Source organism: Elephantulus edwardii, unplaced genomic scaffold (assembly GCF_000299155.1).
Source record: "Elephantulus edwardii isolate Elephantulus edwardi_28Jun2011 unplaced genomic scaffold, EleEdw1.0 scaffold00283, whole genome shotgun sequence".
NCBI classification, from domain to species: Eukaryota; Metazoa; Chordata; class Mammalia; order Macroscelidea; family Macroscelididae; genus Elephantulus; species Elephantulus edwardii.
The window spans coordinates 571,773-586,319 of record NW_006400033.1 but is presented as its reverse complement, the minus strand read 5'-3'; the positions used below and the strand labels follow the sequence as shown (position 1 = coordinate 586,319).

The 14,547-nt window shown below is 44.7% G+C and overlaps 1 protein-coding gene and 1 pseudogene across 1 annotated transcript in view; one reads left to right on the top strand and one right to left on the bottom strand.

Annotated features, from left to right (window-relative positions):
* The window catches only part of LOC102854660 (receptor expression-enhancing protein 1-like), a 79,314-nt gene that overhangs the window by 27,058 nt on the left and 37,709 nt on the right, over nucleotides 1-14,547 (bottom strand). The gene's annotated exons all lie outside the window — the stretch shown is intronic.
* Nucleotides 11,058-11,456, top strand: LOC102863618 (annotated as a pseudogene).

Genomic DNA, 14,547 nt, shown 5'->3' with positions numbered 1-14,547 from the left:
TAAAAATCTTCTATCTCCTCTTCCTTGGCTCTGGTTGTTGGTGCATATATTTGAATGATAGTGATATTCACTGGATTTCCTTTATGTGTATAGATATTATCCTGTCACTGACAATATTGTACTTCAAGATGGACCTGGCAATGACTTTTTTAACTATGAAAGCAACTCCATTTTTCCTCACCTTTTCATCTCCAGAGTAATATATCATATGGTCATCCAACTCAAAATGCCCCATGCCAGTCCATCTCATCTCACCAATGCCTAGTATGTCAATATTTATGTGTTCCATTTCTTCCTTAATAATATCTAATTTCCCTACATTTGTGGTTCTCACATTCCATGTCCCAATCACTAGTGTCTGCTTACAACTGTTCCTCTTCCTTTGTACTTCCATATTTGAAAACTCAACCTCCTTTGCCTTTTCTGTTATCTAAATGTGTTCTGTTGTACATAGGGTTTTCAGAGGCCTGCTATTTGTATGTATCATACAGTTGAGAGAGAAGAAAAAAACAAACAAAAATCAAACAGATATGTCTTGGGGAAGGTGCAGTCAGAGTGTTCTTTGGAGGCAAAGATGACAAAGCTTTGTCTCACATACTCTGGGCATGTTGCTAGCAGAGGCTATTCCTTGGAGAGGGACATCATGCTTGGAAAAGTGGAGGGTCAGTGAGAGAGGAAGATCCTCCCTTGATAGATGGACTGACATAGTGACTGCAATAATGGACTTAGGTGTGTCAGAAATGATAAGCACGGAGCAGGATATGTCAGGGTTCAGATCAGTTCTTCATAGCATCTGATTCATGTGAAACACATTCAACAACACCTAACAACAACAGCAATACAAGTAGAATTGTAAAAAAAATGGCATTTGGACAGAAATGACCCTTGTTTGCCCTGGACTGTTCCAGGATGTCAGGAGGCCAGGGGCTGGAGCACTCACGCCTGAGCCATTAACAGCAGAGTAGCTGTGGCCAAGAAAACGAGGGCAGAACAGCCAGCCTTCTGATCCTCTCCAAACCAAACAGCCAATGATCCAGGATTATGTTATTAGATAAGCCTTCACATGACAGCCAAAAAGTAAAAGAAATGAGATGACTGAGGAAAAAACCAACAGAGTGATTCTGAAAAAGGATGAGAAAACATTCTGGTAATTCAGAGCCATATATTGTCATGTTGAAATTCAGGAAAACTACCCCTCAATTCATTGCTCTTCCCATTTACTGATGTATCTGTTTAACAATAATGTATCAATCAAATACTTCCCATGGGCCAGATCCTGTGCTACTTGTGACTAGAAGTACAGAATACATCATATGGTTCTGACAAACCCTGAAAGGCACCAGGGACACAGGAATGCCACCTCAACACAGAAGCCATGGAGGTAAAGGTTACACACAACAGTTCTAGAGCCAGACATGGCCTTGAATTCCAGCCAGCCTGATGATGTTACCCTCTCTATGCCTCAATTCCCTTGTCTGCAGGACAGCATCTATTTCAAAGGAGCGTGGTGAGGACTAAGTAGGAAAATACTTATGAAATAATACCCCTTATAACACCCAGTATTAAAAAAAATGTTGACTCTGGTGATGTTGATGATTTTTTTATTGTTACAGTGCTTGTGGCACGAGACACTGATAGGTATCAAATGAAAGGTGACCAGGACCAAGAGAAGCTTCATGACTCAAGTGAATGATCAGGGACTAACCTTATCAACATAGCCTTCCAGTTCCTGCAACTCTTATGTGACATATCTGAGTGCACACTGCATCAGGGGCCAGACATGTCCATTCCAGCAAAGCACACAAGCTTGTTCCCAGCAGCCAGCCAGCCGAGATCCAATATCGCCGGCATCATGAAGACTGGAAGTGGCTGAGGTTAGCAGAGAAGGAGATCCTGACAGCTCAGTATTAGCCTAGTCCTGCGTCAGAGGAGATCAGTGACACAAAGACAAGGTTCCTGAAAACAAATTAGCCCATTCCTGTCAAAATACTCTGTGAAGACAACATTGTGTCTCTCATTTGTAAGCCTCTCAGGCCTCTTTAGTCTCCACACAAAAGCTCACGCTCATTCATGTCTTACAAACCTCATTCCACCTGCCGCCTGGGAGATGCTCTAGGGAACTTTCGCTTTGTTATTCTCCACCAATGGCTTCCCATACTCCTCTGGGAACCGCCTAGTGCTGCTAATTAGTAAATCCGGCTAATTCTGCATCATTTGTCCTTTGCTGTCTGGTTGATTCAGACTCCCAGGAAAGCTACAGGACAGAGCAGAACTGTCTCCCAGATCCACTCTGGCGGCTTCATCGCAGAAGTAGATGCCACATCCCTCCTTCAGAGTAGCTGGCACATTCAAACTGCTGGCCAGTCAGTAGTTGAGTGCTTTACCACTGAGCCAGCAGGCACTCTCTGCACAATTAAGTTCCTGAGTTTGGGAAAACAATCTGGATTGCCTAAATTTAGAAAAGAAAGGGAGGAAAAAGGTGGTGGAATGTGTAACGTGTTAAGACTGCTAACCACAAGGTCAACAGTTCTCCGAGGGAGGAAGATAAGCAATCACCTCTTGTAAAGATTTACAGCCTCAGAGACCTGAGAGGGGAGTTGACTCAGAGCCAGCTCCTGGCAGTGGGGTTTAAGTCGAGAAAAATGTAATAGCATATTTCATACTGTAACTCAAAGGAACACATTACTATACTATAAAGTTCTGAGTTCTAGAAGAAAAAAACTTGCTTGAATTTGTTTAACTCAATATATCCCAAATGCACTTGGCCTGCACCCATCCTTGAAATGCTGAGAAAACCCAGATTTGCTGGCTTTCCTTGCAGTCATGAGAGCTGTGTCACACCATTCTGTCTGGACGATGGGATGTAAAGGGCAATCTGTGGAGGGATTGCTAACAAAACCTCAACTCTTTAATTAACATCAAGGGGAATCAAATCAGAGCTGGCCTCTAACAACTTTTCAGAGGCTGTAGATGATGTGGAAGGTGACTTCATCTCTCTCCCGTGAAAGGACTGCTAGAAAAGGGATTATCTCTTCCTGACGGGTGGGGGGAGGACCTGACTCTTACTTTCTGTCTTTGAATATGACTTGGATGTCTGGAGCTGCCGCCTTATGAAGGAGTCACAGAGACCTCCACTCAGGATGCTGTGACATCGCCGGGTCACAGGGACAAACAGAAGCACCTCCTTCTAGACTTGCTACATGTGACTTTTCTCAAGATGAAGACACTTTTTCACCTCTGACACTGAGGCTCGGCTGACAACTGTTGCTGCCATGGTCACTGTGAGTCCCCAAGGCGTACAAGGCAGAGAAGCAAAGCCCTCTGTGCTCAATTAACAGACTACTTGGGAACCCTGGAAGGGAGAACAGAGCCCTGGAGTCCTAAAAGTCCTTCTACTGATGCCTGGTGAGATAAAGTAAGCAGTGACTTGAAGTGGGCAGAGTGGTGTCCATAGGATGGACAAAAGTCCCAGAGACGGGAGCTTAGCATGGTCCATTGTCTCTGAGACATAGAGAACAAGACGACGTGGAAACAGAGGAGTTGAGTAGACAAGAGACTCAGAACTGCCAAGTGAAGAAGCGATGTTAGGAACAGCCCAGCCCATCCAGTGAGATTACAGATTTCTTTAAATGTATGTACAAACATCTGCCTCTCTCATCTATGTCTAGATAGGCCTAAAAGAATTCTTTTGCTAAGTACAAGTACAAACCTAAGAGAAAAGACCTTAGTATTTTTTTTTGTGGTTTGACTGTTTTTAATCAGATTAAATATTTATGCAAAGGATATTTCTAAATTGTCTTAGCACACACAGCTACGCACCTGTCCTGTGGTTCTTTTCAAAGAAATCATCAGTAATATTGCTAATGCTTTGGAGTGGCTCTTCCTGCACCTCTCTAATGCCTTCTGTTTTATTTTTTCCTCCTTGAGGTGTATTTGTGTCTGCTTTCTTGCCTGGCAGCCTGGTTCCTGCCATCCATCTCTTTTTCTTCATATTGGTTTTCATTTACTCATTCATATATCATGTTGGTTTATAAAGTTAATTGTAACTGATAAACACTATCTATATATCTCATCAAACTCTCACTGTACCCTGCCTTTCCTTTCATCCACCCATCCATCCACTAACTCTGCTCCCCTCTCCCTCCCTTCCCATCTCCATGAACCCTCTGCCTTAATTATCTTAATAGCACAAAATGCAGTGTGTCCTACAAACCCTAGCATTTCATATTCAAGGACACATGACTTCACTTGAAGTTGCTTTCTCTTGTCTAGTAGAACATAGCTGTACTCCATCCAAATGTACTGAACTCCTGGCATTGAGGGTTGGGAATCTTCTTCTTCAAACCATTTCATTTACTACTGCAGCCACTCGACACTCGTTAGGAGGCAAGGAGTGGAATGAACGTGACCATCAACTGAGTAACCCTCTGTGTAAGGTGCAACAGCAGGGGGATCTCTCAGCACACGTCCTGTTCAACAGGGACTTGGGATGTGCCCGTGAGGCATGTGGGGGAAAACCAGGGGGCAATGGGTCCAGTCCCCCACATGAGGGGAGCACATCTGAACTGTGCTGGGGGGTAGGTGAAGATGGGAGGATGGAGGCAAAAGAAGTCTATCATTGGTTACCACTTAGAGCTCCTACTGCATCCCACCTTGGAAGAAGTCTTTGTATTTGTTAGGGAGCTCTGGTGGCCTAGCAGGTAAGGAGCTGTGCTGTCCCCCCAAAGGCAGGTAGTTTGAATCCCCCAGCTGCTCCTCAGGAGAAAGATGAGTAATGTCCTCTCAGACAATTTAGTCTCTGAAAATGTGCTGCGGGGTCTTCTGTGAGTTGGTTCTTACATAATGGCAATGAGCTTAGGGTCCAGTTTACTTGTGATAATGGGATATATCTGGGTGCAAATGAATGTATTCGATTAATGAAAGAAATGGTCAAAAGTGAAAGTTTGTAAAAAAAGTGAAAGGTTTTTTTTGTTTATTTTTGTTTAAATCAATGCTAGTGAATGGTCTGGTGGCCTAAGTATAGGGAGGTCTGATGATCTAGTGTTAAGAAATTGTGTTACAATTCCAAAGGCATGTGGTTCGAATCCACTGGCTGCTTCACAGAAGGAGGATGGGCAATCTCCTCCTGTGTGATTTACTACCTCTGAAAACCTGCTGGAGGGTCAGTTATGAGTCATTTCTGACATAACTGCACACATGTGGATGTAGGCACAGGAGTGAGATTTATTTAATTTGTACTTTTAGGATTTTGTGCCATGCACATGTACTAACTTTACGAAACTATCACATCTTAATTTTTCCTAATACCCACAATGCTATCCCAAAGTTACATATTTGGTGACTATAGATAGGTCTTAAGTGATGCGCATAAATGCCAGTAATGAAAAGGGGAAAAAAATGAGACGGGACTATTAAAAAAATAAAAACCAACCAACCAACCACCACCACCACCACCACCACCACCACCACCGCAACAAAACCAGACTTAGAAAGAACTGAGAGAAGAAACTTCTTCAGATACTGACAGCTAAGTTGTGAACTGGACCTGAGAGTCTGCATCAGCTCCACTATGGGGCCCTGATGAAGTTAGCTTGGCTTCTGTCAGATTCAGAACTTTAGTGGGAAAATAAAAGGTTTAGGGACAGACAGTACAAAAGAGGAAGACTCTCCATGAGATAGACTGAGTCAGTGACTGGGGTAATGTGGGTAGGTGTGTCAGAGACAATAAGATTGGCACAGGATAGAACAGAGGTTAGGGCTGTTGTACATAAGTGAAGGGTCTGGATGGCACATAACAACAACAAGCTATCCTTGAACCAAACAACAGCTTAATAGTAAAGCGTGTCTACTTTGAACATTGAGCTCCTCTAAAGAATTGTTTATATGAGATGAATCTGTCAACAGCAACTCAAAACGTGAGTTAGGAGGCCTAGGGGGCAGGGACATGGGTTTAAGTGAATGGAGATAAACAGTGGAAAAGGTTGTGTAACTTGAAGAATGCATTCAATGTCACTCAGTTGTACATGGAGAAATGGTTGAAATGGTCTAGCATTTGCTGTGTGAATTTATGCCAAAAAGAGAGAAGAAAGAGCTGCACAAGATTCTCTCACAACTGGGAAAGTCTGGCTTCCAGAATCTACAATCCTTTTGGGGTTCATGATCTGGCTCTGACTGCAATTCTATAAGATGAGCTTCTAGAATGACTTGAGAAGAAATGTCAAGTCTTGCAAGGGAATTCTGAAGAGGGGGGACTGACTTCTGGCATGTGTATCTCTGTTTAACCTTGCATCAATTTCCTTACCACGTGGCACTGAATTTAGAACATGCAGCACATGAAAATCTGAGGATTCTCAGGCCATGTAACGAACCAGGGTCAGTCCGCCCCTTGGGCAGTCACAGTGGATGTCAGCACTGTCCCCTGCAGTCCCGCCTCTGGAGAAACTGCTCCTTAGCTTACCACCATGGGACTGGGAAGGGAGACAGACTTGGCCTCCCATGAAAAGGGATAGTCTTAGGAGAAGAATCAGTCTTGTCTCATACACTCCTGTTCTAGGCCTTGTTATCCCCCATGGTGGTGTAAGCATGACCTACCTGGTTTTGTTGTTGCTTTATTTATCTGTTATTTGTTTAAACTTACTGCTTCAGAGCATGTCAACACAATATGATCCAGGGATTTTCCAAACTCAACACAGAAATTCCACGGAAGCAACCTGAGGAAGACCTTCCACAAGATGGGCTGACACGGTGCCTGTAACAATGGGCTCAAGCATGCCAGGTGTGGTGAGGATGGAGCAAAATAAGGTAAGGTTCAGACTGCAGTTCACAGGGCTGCAATGAGTAACAGTCGACTGCACTTGACTACCACCACCACCACCATCCCGATGCAAGGGAGGCAGAACCATTCATTCCTGAGAACCGTACTAAAACTCCTAACATTGACCTTTAATGGAGGTTAAACTGTGTAACTGAATTATCTTTTAATCTGAGATTTTAAATTTCGTCTCTTCCTAAGGGATAAGAAAGCCATGGAGCCAACATATTCCAAATTCTCTGTTTTGATCTGTTTCTTAATCAAGGGAGAGAAGGTGTCCCTGGGGAAATGCAGCTATCATTATCCTGGTATTCCAAGTAAAAGGAAGCACTGGTGATGTAGTCCATAGAGAGCTGGGCTGCTGCACCAAAGGCTTGATCTCTCTGCTGGCTCACATGCACCGGCTGGCTGTTGAGAAGGGGAAGGGTGGGGAAGCCCCCCACACACACTGATTGCCCTGGAAACCGGCTGGAGGGTCAGTTTATGAGTTGGTTTCAAGTCAAACAATGAGAGGTTTCAAGTCAAACAATTCACAACTAAGTAAATGACTTGTCATTAGGGCTCACAGAGCTGCAAAGCTTGATTTCAAAACTTGATGAGGTCTCTTCTGGATGGACAACCAAGTCACAGGAGAAGGACCCAAGAGTCAGAAATTGAAGCCCCACTCCCACACATGATATCTTCTTCAACTCATGACAATAAGAACAAAGAGAAAAGATTTTAGTGAGTCAGGCAATTGATAAAAAAGCCACTGGCATAACCACATGTTCCACCAATAATTCAGAGAGAGTTAGTATTTCTGTGTAAATCCCCGAGGTGTACCCGCCTTGCTGAGAGTAAAACTCTGCAGCTAGACATGCTCCACAGCAGTGCCAAGCAGGATCCTTATCCACATGCTGGGGGGATATCACGTCTTGTGTGTGATAGAACATTGGATTAACACATCAAATAGAAAGAGAGAAAGAAAATTTCTACCAAGACAGCATCAACAATCCAGCTCAATTCATTCTCCAGGCATAATTAAACAAAGAAAGAATGGGAGAGAGAGTAAGTTAATCTTGTGTTAGATGCTCCTAGTTAAGGCAGTCAGAGGCTCTGGAGGGATGATGGAGTGGGAGCAGCTCTGTGTCTACAGAACAGATTAACACAGCACATACACACACACAGGTGTCAAGGCCGGAGGGACACCTGGCTCTGATCCAGACCATGTGCTGGTGGGCAGAGGAGCCGGTTGGCCTCTCGACCCTGCTAGATCAGTTTGGAGTTAGTCACACCTCTTAACAGGGTTACCTGCCCTTCTCTGAGGTCCAAAGAGAAGACAAAATGAAAGAGTCGAGTCACCTGATAATGGGGGGGAAAAAAGAGCCATGGGCACCAAGCTAAGAAAATGGGGATGAAGAGCATCATGCTGTCTCCTCCTTTTTCCTTCCATCCCTCCCTCTCTCAAAAATCAACAACATCCCTGGGTGAGCATGGACAGGGTTTCTCCTCCTGAGGAGCTCATAGTCTGCTTGGGCATCAGACACACAGAAAGTTAAATAGTACAAGTCAGCAAATGGCAGATAATGGCATGTGGAAAACGTTCGGTGGAGAGGGAAAGCACCTTTGGCTCAAACACTCAAGGGCAGCCTCACACAGCTCCTCAAACTTGAGCAGGGCAGGAATTGTGTCATCAATAAGAAAGAGAAGGGTATTTCTGGGAGGTGAGCGGCGTGGACTAAGGTAAAAAGGAGGACAAAAATCCAAGGTATGTTTGTGTAATCTGGGGTAAAACAGTCCAAGGAGAAAAGAGATTTTAGTATTATTATGGGGAGCTCTGGTGTCTTGGTGGGTCAGGAGTTGCGCTGCCAACCCAAAGGCAGATAGCTGCTCTGAGGGAGAAAGATGGGCAATCTCTTCCTGTGTGATTTACAGCCTCTGGGCTGAGCTGATGATGATGGAAGACTGAAAAAGTGCTTTCAATGCCTATATTTAAAACTTTGGTAATCATTTAGAGCTGCACTAAAAGTGTTCAGTAGTGAGTGATATGGAGAAAGCAGGACTTTAGAATAACAGCCTGGATGCATGTGCCACACACCGAGACCTGCCCCCATTATCTGCCCTCCCTACTTTCATTCACAGCTGGGGTCACGGGTAACAGAAATAAAGCATGTGCGTAGGGCAGTACCCACTGCTGTTTAATCAGAGTGACCCTCCCCTGGATTCTAAAGCTGTCAATCTTTCTCTCAAGGAGACTGTTCATCTTCCTCCTAAGGAATGGCTAGTGGATTTGAACCACTGACTTTTTGGTTTGTAGTCCCATATGTAACGTACTCTGTGACCGGGGCACCTGAAAGGGAACTAGCATTCAAAACCAAACCAAGCTGATTTGTGCTTCTGATGTGGAGCAGGCTGGAACTAAGGGGCACAGAAGCTGCTGAGGAGGAGCAGAGTCTGGGTGACAGAGAGCTGTGCTGAATAATGACAGTGACACGCGAGGTGGGGCCTGGTCAGGAGGTCCCAAGGGTCACCAGGAGGGGTTCCTACAAGCAGTTGTCCCAGTCCTGTCTGTTGAAGACCACGTCCCTCAGCTGAAGTTCTGCCTTATCTTTCCTTCTTCCTTCAAGAGGCAAAGGCCCCAGAGGAGGTTCAGGTAAAATCCCAGGCCCTAACAGCACTCATATGGCAGATGTGGCTTTTTAAAAGGTGAAAACAAGAGGTGGCTGGGGAAGGACAAGGAGAGGAAAGAGCAGGGGAATGAGGAGGACAGGCATCCATTAAAAAACAAAAAAATCAGTCCAGCTTCCTGGAAAAGTGGAACTACAGTTAAATTTACAAGTGCTTCTCTTTCCTTCCGTGCTTTCTACGGAGGTGGTTGTCAGCTGCCACTGGCATAATGGCTGCCCTCAGACCCCTGGTGAAGCCAAAGATCGTCAAAAAGAGGACCAAGAAATTCATCCGCCACCAGTCAGACCGTTATGTCAAAATTAAGCGTAATTGGCGCAAGCCCAGAGGCATCGACAACAGGATTCGGAGAAGATTTAAGGGCCAGATCTTGATGCCCAACATTGGTTACGGGAGCAACAAGAAGACAAAACACATGTTGCCCAGTGGCTTCCGCAAATTCCTAGTCCACAATGTCAAGGAGCTGGAGGTGCTGCTGATGTGTAACAAATCTTACTGTGCTGAGATTGCGCACAATGTTTCCTCCAAGAACCGCAAAGCCATTGTGGAAAGAGCAGCCCGGCTGGCCATTAGAGTCACCAATCCCAATGCCAGACTGCGCAGCGAAGAAAATGAATAGAAAGCTTGTTTGTACATTTTATTTGTGCTAAATAAACCATAAAAACTGCAAAAAAAAAAATTTACAAGTGCTGTTGTGGCCTAGTAGCAAGAAGCGGTGCTGCAATTCCAAAGACACATGGTTCAAGTCTACCAGCTGCTCCGCAGGAGAAAGATGGGCAATCTCCTCTCATGCAATTAACTGCCTCTGAAAACCCGTCAGAGGTTGGTTCTTAGCCGACGGTACACGACAATAATAATAACAGTGCATGCTCTCAAGCTCTAGTGGCTTAGTGATAAGGAAGTATGCCGTGAACTCCAAGGTATGTGGCTTGAATCCACCAGCTGCTGTGCAGAAGGAAGGGGAGGAGAAAGAATCACTTCCTCCTGTGTGAGTAACTATCTCTGAAAACTTTCTGGAAGGTCAGTCAGCTACAGATCAGTTCCAACTCAACAATAAATAACAGACACAACCCACACTATCAGAGGTCATAAAATGATAAACAACACCTTACAATGAAATGTACCTGTGATCCAAATTGCTTGACTCATATGTACGTAGTAGCTCCTGCATTTAAATGCTGCCACAGCCTTACCTAAGGAACACTAATGTACAATTCTTTATGTATTGAACTGCTCTCCAGAAGGTTGCGAGTTTGAATCCACTGGAAGAAAGATGGGCAGTGTGTAAAGATTTATAGCCTTGGAACCCTGGTAGAGGACTACTATGGGTTGGCATGGACGCAGTGGCTGTGGGCCATTTGTGTTTTGCTTGCTTTTTGATCTAGTCTTGCCTTGGCGACATATTCTAGCTACCTGTTGTATATTAATGGACCTGCTTAACTCCTAAAGATGTTTGATAGGAAAACAGAAGGACAGAGTGTCCAGGGCTGGATGTTATTCTAAACTGTTTAGCAGCCTACAGCCACCTCTCGCGTATGCTGCTGCTGTTCCAAGGTGCCCACTGATGAAATCTAAGTAGAAAATGGTCAGCAAGGCCTCAGACTGGGTGACTGTGGGGTAGGGCGCGCATGGAAGGGCTGCCACTAGGTACAATGCAAGAGTGCCTGGCTCCTGGCCTGGGCACCAGAGAATCCAGCTCTGGTTCCAGCTGAGCGACCAGCAGTGTGTGCTCACAGGTGAGCCATTCCACACCCAGGATTCCGTTTTCTCCATTAAGAAGTGAGGGGTCAGCTCCAAAGTGCCGGGCCCAGTCTCCTGCCTGGAACTTGCTCGCAGGGAGCATGGGAGCGGAGCCCAGTGGGACAGGAAGATAACGGACATGCAGCTTGCCATCTTTGCCAACCTGATGGGCATGTTGCTCTTCCTGCTTGTCATTCTTTAACACTATTTGGCCATTAACAATCCCAAGAAGCAAGAATGAGAGTGCACTTTCCTATGCCCCAGGGTTCCAGGACATAGTCTGAGGCAAGATGGAGGGTGTGAGCGGCCTTCACACTTCACTTCATCCCTTCTGCTCATCACAACATACAAAGCAACTGTACCTGACTTTTTCCAAACAACTTATATTTCCTCAAAATCTTCCTTAACCCTATGGAAAAAGAAGCTGCCACTGAAGAGGGCCCAGTATAGGAGCTGATTTCTTTTCTACTCCCGCAGTACAAAAATAAAGATATATAATTTTTGTGGTTCCCCCCGCCCCCCCAAAAAAATAAGTGAGGAGTCTCAGAGGATGGCTTTAAAGTTTCCTCTTTCTTCAGCTCTTAAGCTTTAATGTTCCTACCCTCAGAGACACTGTACCAAAAAACAACTGGCAGACACAGAAGAATTTAATGAAACAACATATGATTAAAATGTAATGATAATGGAGGAAGTTCAAGCTGCTCTGAAGGAACTGGCAAAAAACAAGCCCCCAGGAATTGATGACATACCAACTGACATATTTCAACAAATAGATGCTGTCCTGGACATACTCTTCAGGTTGTGCCAAGAAATCTGGAGGATAACTATCTGGCCAACTGAGTGGAAGAGATCCATTTATTTCTATCCTTAAAAAAGTGATCCTACAGTGTGGAAATTATAGAACAATATCACTAATATTACAGACAAACAAAATCCTACTGAAGACTATCCAAAAATGAACAGGACATTAGCAGAGAGCTATCAGAAATACTTGCTGGATTTAGAGGAGGCCGTGGTACTAGAGACATTATCACCAATGTCAGATGGATCTTGACAGAAAGCAAAGAGTACCAGAGGAATGTCTATCTGTGCTTTATTGACTATGCAAAGGCATTTGACTGTGTGGAGCACAAAAAATTGTGCCTAACCTTGAGAAGAATGGGAATCCCAGAACACTTTACTGTGCTCATGTGAAACCTATACTTGGACCAGGAGACAGTCATCAGAACAGAGCAGGGAAACACTGCATGGTTCAAAATTGGGAAGGGAGTGCATCAGGGATACATCCTGTCTCCATACCTTTTCAGTCTATATGCAGAACAGACCATTTGTGAGGCTGGACTTTATTAGGATGAATCTGCCACCAGGATTGGAAGCAGACTCGTCAACAACCTGCACTATACAGATGATAGACCTTTGCTTGCTGAAACTGTTTGAGGAGCTGAAGCGCTTGCTGCAGAAGGTCAAGGACAATAGTCTTTAATATTCATTAAAGCTCAACATCAAGAAGACAAGATTCTCACTACTGGGCCATTTGTCAGCACCATGATAGATGGAGAGAAACTGAGGTTGTTAACAATTTCAGCCTCCTATGTCCCAAGATCAACACTCTTGGCACCAGCAGTCAGGAAATCAAAACACAAATTGCATTGGAAAATATGCTGTCAGGGACCTCTCCAGAATGCCGAGGAGCAATGATGTCAGTCTAGAGACTAAGGTCCACCTGATCCAGGCCATGGTCTTTGCAATTATATGCTATGGATTAGAGAGTTCGACAATGACTAAAGATGACCAAAGAATTGATGCCTTTGAGATATGGTGCTGGAGAAGAGTACTGAACATACCATGGATAGCCAGGACTAAAAATAGGTTGGTCTTGGAAAAGATAAAACCAAGTTTCCCCTTGGTGGCTAGGATTTGAAGCTCTGTCATATATATATTGTGGGCACGTGACCAGGAAGGACCAATCATTGCAGAAGGACATCATGATCAGATGGAGGGATAGTGCAGAAGAGGAAGACTCCGGATGAGACAGATTGCTAAAGTAACTGAGGCGATAGGGGTAGGCGTGTCAGAGTCAGTGAGACAGACTCAGGACAGGGCAGGCTTCAGAGCTGTTGTACATAGGGTTGCTATGAGTCACAGGTGACTTGAAGGCCCATAAGAACAATAACAACAACAACAAACACCCTCATAGAGGAGGCAGGTGCTATAAATGCCCACACCACCCACCCCAGGCTGACACATCTTAAGGTCAGAGGAGAAGGGGCAACTATGTGGAAAGCCAGGCCCAGGGGAGTGAAGACACAGGAGGCAGGAGAGTGGCTTTCCCATGTGGGCCAGAGGCAGGATGAGCATGGGCAACCCCCCTAGAGTGCTCACCCCCTCACCCAAGGAGAACAGACAAGTGAGCCTCAGAACAGGGATCCCTGCCCGCCCTGCCCTCAATGTTTCTGCAAACACACTCCCAGTGCCAACATCTTCCTTGTTTCTTTCATCCTGCACAAAGGTAAAGGGAAGAAGGTCATGCTCAATGTCAGAGTCAACCCAATCTATCAGTTGTTGTTAGGTACTGTTGAGTCAACAGCAAACAACAGATCCGAACCTTGCCCTATCCTGCACCATTCTCACAATCTCCGCCATTCTCAGATCCATCATCGCAGTCAATCTATCAATTCACATTATTGAGAGTCTTCCTTTTTCTGACCCTCCACCTTTCCCAGCACGATGTCTTTGTCCTAGGAATGACAACATGCCCAGCGTCTGTGGGATGAAGTTTCACTACCCTTGTCTATAAGGAGCAGCTTGTACTTCCTGCAAGAAAGCCTTGTTTGTTCTTTGGACAGTCCATGGGCTATTCAGTGGTAAATCAAGAAATATGGAAGTCAGCTAGTGGACTTAGAAGAGATCCATATTTGTGCCCTTTCAAAAAAAAAAAGTGATCCCAACAGAGTGTGGAAATTATCAAGTAATACCATTAATATCATTAGGCAAGTTAGTATTAGGCAATTCTGCTTTCAGAGACCTCTTCAAAATACTGAAGAGTAATGATGTCAGTCTGAAGACTAAAGTGCATCTGATTCAGGCCATGGTCTTGCTATGCATCAGACAAAAAGTTGGACAATAAGGATGATGGAAGAAGAATCAATACCTTTGAGTTGTGATGTTGGAAAAGAGTACTGGATATCCCATGGATTGCCAAAAGAATAAACAGATATGTCTTGGGAAAAGTACAGCCAGAATGCTCACTGGAACAAAGATGACAAAGCTTTGTCTCACATACTTTGGGCATGTTTCTTGGAGAGGCTATTCCTTGGAGAGGGACATAAAGC